The 7,570-nt window shown below is 52.5% G+C and overlaps 1 protein-coding gene across 7 annotated transcripts in view; it reads right to left on the bottom strand.

Moving 5' to 3' along the window:
- Nucleotides 1-386: 386 nt before the first annotated feature.
- Nucleotides 387-7,570, bottom strand: part of PRELID3A (PRELI domain containing 3A) — a 29,209-nt gene continuing 22,025 nt past the window's right edge. For 2 of the 7 annotated variants that reach the window (XM_055239141.2, XM_055239172.2), the window contains exon 7: nt 387-6,709. The gene's annotated coding sequence lies outside the window, so the exon portion shown is untranslated. The remainder of the gene's footprint in view (nt 6,710-7,570) is intronic. The other 5 variants (XR_010121399.1, XR_010121400.1, XR_010121401.1 and 2 more) reach the window with 5 other exon arrangements.

Below are 7,570 nucleotides of genomic sequence, written 5' to 3'. Positions count from 1 at the left end.
TGAATGCAAAGGGATTTATTAGTACAGAGCTTGTACTCATTAATTTTTTACTACTTGCCTCTTTTGAGTGTGGTAGTTAACTCTTAAGAGTAATCATACGGCTGGGCGTGGTGGCTCATGCCTGTAATTCCAGCACTTTGGGAGGCCGAGGCGGGTGGATCACAAGGTCAGGAGATCGAGACCATCCTGGCTAACATGGTGAAACCCCGTCTCTACTAAAAATACAAACAAATTAGCCGGGCGTGGCAGCTTGTGCCTGTAGTCCCAGCTGCTGGGGAGGCTGAGGCAGGATAATGTCATGAACCTGGCAGGCGGAGCTTGCAGTGAGCCGAGATCGCACCACTGCACTCTAGCCTGGGCGACAGAGTGAGACTCCATCTCAAAAATAGATTAATCATACAAGTTTTATTATTGCACGGCAAAAGAAAGAAACGGAGTGAAGAGACAGCCTGCAGAATGGGAGAAAATATTTGCAAACTACACAACCAGCAGGGGACTAAGATCCAGAGTTTACACGGAACTCAGCAATAACAGCAAAATAGCCCAATAATAAGGTGGGCAAAGGACATGAATAGACATTTTTCAAAAGAAGACATACAAATGGCCAACAAGCATATTTTATTTTTTAATTTATTTTCTTTTTTATTGAGACAGGGTCTCACTCCCGTCGCCCAGGCTGGAGTGCAGTGACACAATCACGGCTCACTGCAGCCTTCACTTCCTGAGCTCAGGTGATCCTCCCACTACCACCTCCAAAGTAGCTGGGACCACAGAGGTGCACCACCACGCCTGGCTAATTTTTTGTGTTCCTAGTAGAGATGGGGTTTTGCCACCTTGCCCAGTCTAGTCTCAACTCCTGGGCTCAAGCAATGTGCTCGCCTCGACCTCCCAAAGTGCTGGAATTGCAGGCCCGAGCCACTGCACCCGGCCCAACCAGCATATTTTAAAATGCTCAACATCAGCCAGGTGCTGTGGCTCATGCCTGTAATCCCAGCATTTTGGGAGGCCAAGGGGGGCAGATTATGAGGTCAGGAGTTCGGGACCAGCCGGGCCAACGTGGTGAAACCCCGTCTCTACTAAAAATACAAAAAATAGCTGGGCATAGTGGCAGGCGTCTGTAATCCCAGCTACTTGGGAGGCTGAGGCAGGAGAATCGTTTGAACACGGGAGGCGGAAGTTGCAGTGAGCTGAGATGGCGACACTGGACTGGGCAACAAGGCAAGACTCCATCTCAAAAAAATAAAAAATAAATAAAATGCTCAACATCACTATCATCAGAGAAATGCACATTAAAACCGCAATGAGATACCATCTCAAGCTAGTCAAAATTGCTATCGCTGAAAAGTCAAAAAAATTATAGACATTGACAAGGATGTGGAGAAAAGGGAATGCTTATATACTGTTGGTTGGAATGCAAATTAGTACAACCTCTGTGGAAAACAGTATGGAGTTTTCTGGTTTCATTTGTTTTAGCTTTTTTGAGATAGGGTCTCACTGTCTTGCCCAGGCTGGAGTGCAGTGGTTTAATCATGGCTCACTGCAGCCTCGAACTCCTGGATCAGGTGATCCTTCCACATCAGCCTCCTGAGTAGCTGGGACTACAGGCACACATCACCATACAATGCAGAAGGTATAAGTAGTGGGACGTGTTGCAGGGAGGAGTGAGAAGGAAGAGGCAACGTGAGGGAGCCACTTGGCAGGGGGAGCAGGCATGCTCTGTAGAGCCCCGTGGGCAGCACCAGCGAGTCAGCAATGGGAGGAAGTGACATGAGGGCACAACTCTCTCTCCAGCTAATTTTTGATCCAGCAATCCCAACTCTGGGTATCTACACAAAGGAAAATAATTCATAAAACTACCTGCAATTTTGTTTATTGCAGCACTATTCACAATGGCAGGGACAGAATCAACCTGAATGTACATCAGTGGACGAGGAGCTAAAGAACACATGGTATATGCTCAATGGAAGACTCTGAGGGTGAGAGGGAAGTGAGGAGGAAGAAATTACTTAATGTGTAATGTACACTATTTGGGTGATGGGTACACTAAAAGCCCAGACTCCACTATGTGACAGATCCGTGTATCAAAACTGCATTTGGCGGGGCGCAGTGGAATCATGCCTGTAATCCCAGCACTTTGGGAGGCCAAAGTGATCTGGGCGGATCACCTGAGGTCAGGAGTTCTAGACCAGCCTGGCCAACATGGTGAAACTCCATCTCTACTAAAAATACAAAAATTAGCCTGGCATGGTGGCAGACACCTGTAATCCCAGCTACTTGGGAGACTGAGGCAGGAGAATCGCTTGAACCTGGGAGGCAGAGGTTGCAGTGAGCTGAGATCATGCCACTGCCCTCCAGCCTGGGTGACAGAGTGAGACTCCGTCTCAAAACAAGACAAAACAAAAAAAGCCTTTGTACCCCTTAAATTTAAACAAAAATGAGTGTTAAAGTTTGATTAACGATTTTATACCAGTTAGGCTGAAGTAAATATTAAACTTTCAAATGTGTCATATTAAGATAATTTGGCCAATAAAATAAGGAAAAATATGAAAATAAACTTTATGACATTATTCTATGCTTATGTTACTATTAATACATAGTTTTAGAAACTTTGCTTTTCAGTAGCTGACCGCTGCCAGTTTTCCAGGGCTTACTGTACGCAAGCATCCTGCTCAGCATCCCGCTCAGCATCCCATTCTCTCCTCCCACACTCAACTCTCACACAGACGCTATTAACGGCCTCTTTTACAGATGCAAAACTTGGGAATAATAACGTAGTCATTTGCTTAAGGTGAAACCACTAGCCCGGCATCAAGCTGAGGCTGCAACTGCCCTCGGGCCGCCTTCGGGCAGCTCTGACTCCAGGCGGTTCTCCAGTCACCAAAGCCCTTAGAGAAGACCCAGGACCATCAGCTCAAAAGCAGGACATCTGCCTTGGCTCGGAAGAACTTTGAGCCCAGGCTAGTCAAATACATACGCGAATAGTTTTAAAACATAGTTCAAGGCAACATAAATCTCTAGGAATTGATGGTGATGGTGGGCTGTGGCGCTGTGGGACGGCGCCGGAGGGAGAGCTCTGCAGAAGATCTGAGGTTGGGCTCTGAGGGGCCACCGCTGCCCGCCTGCCTCACTCACCCGTGCCGGTGCCTCAGCCTTGCTTTTGACTTTTTTCAGAAAGGGACAAGAACCCTCCCTAGCTTTCTAATCAAGGGACTTTATGACAGGAATATTTTTGGAGCAGTGTAAGAAGTGGGACAGCATGAGCAAGAGGCCAGACAGAAGGTGACTGTGCAGACAAGTACGAGGCGGTGCATTCACTGCCTGCATAACAGATGACCCCGGGCTCTGCAGGAGGTGACGAGCATTTACGGGAGCAGCTCTGGCGGGGAATCCCGGCCTGGGCTTCGCACGAGGTGGCAGTGGAGATGGCAGCGAGACCCGCAGCCTCCGGGGGCTGCACCTGGGCTGGAGGATGGCGTCCGCGGTGGCCACTCTGAGGGCCCCTCCAGGGTCCTCTAAGCCTGGCAGAGTGACCATGTGCGGGCCGGCCGGGCTCGCGCCACGTAACTCCGGACTTGGCCTCCCCTCAGCCCCCAAGCCCCGCGGCCCGGCCTCCACAGCGGGCACGCGACACACAGGCAAGGTCACAGAGTGGCAACGCCAGGGACGAGTACACAGAGCAGAGCGGGGCGGGGAAACCCAGAACTCAGCCTAGATGCTGGAGGAAGGTGCGATGTCCAAACAGCCCCAAGAGAAAAGGCAGGAGGAGGATGTTGGCCGGGGACCTGGGCTTTGTTTGGGAAATGGGAGCAGCACTTATTAGAAATGGGGAAGAATAGCCCTGTGGTGGGAGGAGCATGCTCGTTTTCTGTCTGTTCATGGGAGATGCAGGGGTGCCTCTAAGAGAGGCTGCGGCCCCAACTGGTGGCACACACCTGTGGTCCCGGCATTTAGGGACAAGGCTGAGGTGCAAGGATGGCTTGAGCCCAGGAGTTTGAGACCAGCCTAGGCAACACAGTGAGACCCTGTCTCTTAAAAAAAAAAAAAAATACTGGCCAGGAGTGGTGGCTCACGCCTGTAATCTCAGCACTTTGGGAGGCCAAGGCAGGTGGATCACAAGGTCAGGAGATGGAGACCATCCTGGCTAACACGGTGAAGCCCCGTCTCTACTGAAAAAAAATACAAAAAATTAGTGGGGTGTGGTGGCGGGTGCCTGTAGTCCCAGCTACTTGGGAGGCTGAGGCAGGAGAATGGCGTAAACCTGGGAGGTGGAGCTTGCAGTGAGCCAAGATCGCGCCACTGCACTTCAGCCTGGGCGACAGAGGGAGACTCCATCTCAAAAAAGAAAAAAAAAAAAAATTAGGTGTGGTGGCAGGGGCCTGTGGTCTCAGCTACGCAGGAGGCCGAGGCGGAAGGATCACCTAATCCCAGGAGGCGGAAGCCGCGCGCTACTGCACTCCAGAGCGAGACTATGCCTCAAAAAAAAAAAAAAAGACTGAGGCCGAAAGGCAGCAAGTGCACTGCGGTTCCTGCTGGCGAGAGTCTCGGACCCTGCGCACCAGCAGCACTGGGTGCCCTCAGGGCCACGGCCTGTGGGCTTCGATGGGAGCAGTAGGCCGCCTGAGGGGGCGTTTCTTCCCAGTGCCAGGCCGGCCAGCAGGGGTGCGGGGCCGCGTCCGGTGCCCCACAAACACTGCTGGGCCACTGAGGCCGAGCCCTGCTCAGTTTTCCCAGACGAGCTGCCTGCTGCCTTATCAGACCACACTCACCTCCGTGCAGATGCACATTCCGCGGACATCAGACCACACTCACCTCCGTGCAGATGCACACTCCACGGACAAAGCTGCATGTCCGCACTGAGTCCGTTTCTGGCCGGCGGGGCAGGGCGGCCTCTGGCACTGCCGTTCGGTCGCACTGGAACCGCCTGCTCTCCTCTTCCCCTTCTCACCACCGCACTTGACTCCTTTTCAAAACAAAGAATGAACCTATTTCCAACCAACACAGAAGTTACGAAGACAACTTTACACTAATTAAAATCAACTACTACTACTTTCTCGGTTTAAGAACTGACCACCTCAAGAAAAACTTCTTAAAATTTATACATATTGGAGAGCATAGAAGAATAACCACAACGCACACAGGTGCTTGTTTTTACCCCACTTTGGTCACCAAAGGTTTGAAGTGGCTGGAGTCTGACATTTACAACTGTCCTTGCCTAAAAAATGTGATCGTCCCCCCAAAATACGCAGGGACCTCTGCGTGCCCCAGCCAGTGTGCGACCCTTTCTCTCCATCCCTGCTTCAGAGATGGTTTCCAGATCCCACGTTTCCTTGTTTCCGTCTAGAGCAGAACCACCAGGTGACAAGTTCTAGACCATTCCCACTGGCATATTACAGAGCTGCTGCAGGAGCAAGATGGGCCGCTCAAGGGCGCTGCGTGCCGGGAAGGGCGGCGCAGGGACAGCGCACCAGCACCCCGCTGCCTTCGGGACTGGGGAGGCAGGCGCCGCACAGCTCCACTCAAGATGACGCTGCTTAAACGCAGAAAAAAGACAGACACGAAACAGTTTATCCAGCATGAGCCTATCTGTGTTTAATAAAAGAAGGGAAGAGAAAGGCCACACATACACTTTCATAAGCACAGAACTTCTGGAAGGCTTTGCGAAAAAGAGCCGACTGGCAGCTTGTGGGAGGCCTTTACCCTTCAACGGACTCCAGACTCCTGTACTCTTTTTCAACCATAAGCCTGGGTTGCTTTTATGTATTTTTTTAAATTAATGTTGTTTTAAACAACTTTGATTTAAAGATGGTGGGAAAAAGACCTTTGGTCGTTGTCCCTCAAACACTCACAAAACTATAAGGAGAAAAACAGGAACTCAAACCTTGGATACTATGAGGGATCCATGGCCTCCAGCCCCAGCAGGTGAGGCTGGCAAGCAGCGAGGCAGGGCCTCCAGCCTGGGCGCAGGATGTCCCCCGGGCAGGGCAGGGGCAGGCTGGAGGGGGCTGGCACAGCCTGCAGAAAGGGCCGGGAAACCCCTGGACCCCAGCCCTCTCCCCGCATGAGGAACCTCGTCAGGAGAGGCTTAGCCACTCCAGGAAAGGCATTTGGGGGCCGAGAAGAAAGCCGTGGCCCCAGGCCCCGTGAGCCCCGCAGTCAGAGCCCGCCGAGGCCAGCAGCAGATGTGAGGCCCGGAGCAACCGCGGGCCCAGGAGAGCTGCTTGCTGATCTGCAGGACCGAGGGGACTGGGACGGGGACGAGGGCGAGGGCGGGGGCGGGGGAGGGGGGGCGGGGGGCGGAGAGGCTGGAGGGCGGCACACCCGCCAGCGTCTGTGGAGGCGCCTGAGTGGAGGACAGTGTGGGCAGGCGGGCGGGCGGGCGGGGGCGGCGCGGGCCACCTGAAGGGAGAGAAGGGCCTGGGCCACCGCGGCAGGCAGGACGATGGGCACCGCCCCTAAGGGACACGGGCGAGGGCCTCGCGCCCTCCATCCACTCAGACGGCGGAGGTGGGGCTGGCTGGGGCTGCTCCCTGTTGCACGCTCATGAGGGGAGGGACGTCTGGTCCCGGGGTCACCTGCGACCCGCGATGAGTCCAGCCTAATTCCTCCTCCCCGGCCCTGTGCGCCCTCGCAGCCAGACACGCTCTTCCGTCCCGTCTTTGCTCGCCCTCTCCTCATCTCCTCACCTTCTTTCCTTTCTTCTGGGAAGCATCTGCAGAGACACCAGGGGTCGGCTCGCAGAGGGGCAGAGGGCGCACCACACACCACACTCAAGACATAAACCACACTTATGACACACATCACACATACACATCACACACATGCATATCTTACACACATGCACTCACCACACACATACACATCATACAGACATGCACAAATCACACATAGCACACAATACACATCACACACAGGCACATCATACACACATGCACACACACCACACATATCACACAGAGCACACATACACATCACACACCTCACACACATGCATACATACCACACACATATACACATCACATAGCACACACAGCACACACACATCACACACACGCACATCATACACACATGCACACACACCACACATCACATACATGCGTACACACCACACACATACACATCACACACATATACACATTACACAGAGCACACACTATATACACACATCCACACACAGCACACACGAGTAACACACACATCATACAAACATGCACACACGACACATACCACACACATATATACATCACATACACAGAGCACACACACACCACACATATACACATCACACACAGCACACACATCACACACACCTCCTACATACCACACACACATATACACATCACACACACCCCACACATATGCATATCACACACACCCCACACATATGCACATCACACACAGCATACACACACACCACACACACACACCACATATATACACACAGCTCACACAACACACAGCACACAAACACACCATGCCACACACAGCACATGCACACCATACACGCTGCATACACACCACACCACACACACATATATACACACCACACACAGCACACACCACACACCACACA

The sequence above is a fragment of the Symphalangus syndactylus genome, chromosome 1 (genome assembly GCF_028878055.3).
Source record: "Symphalangus syndactylus isolate Jambi chromosome 1, NHGRI_mSymSyn1-v2.1_pri, whole genome shotgun sequence".
Lineage (NCBI taxonomy): Eukaryota > Metazoa > Chordata > Mammalia > Primates > Hylobatidae > Symphalangus > Symphalangus syndactylus.
The sequence above is the reverse complement of the archived record's forward strand: the minus strand, read 5'-3'. Positions and strand labels throughout refer to the sequence as shown.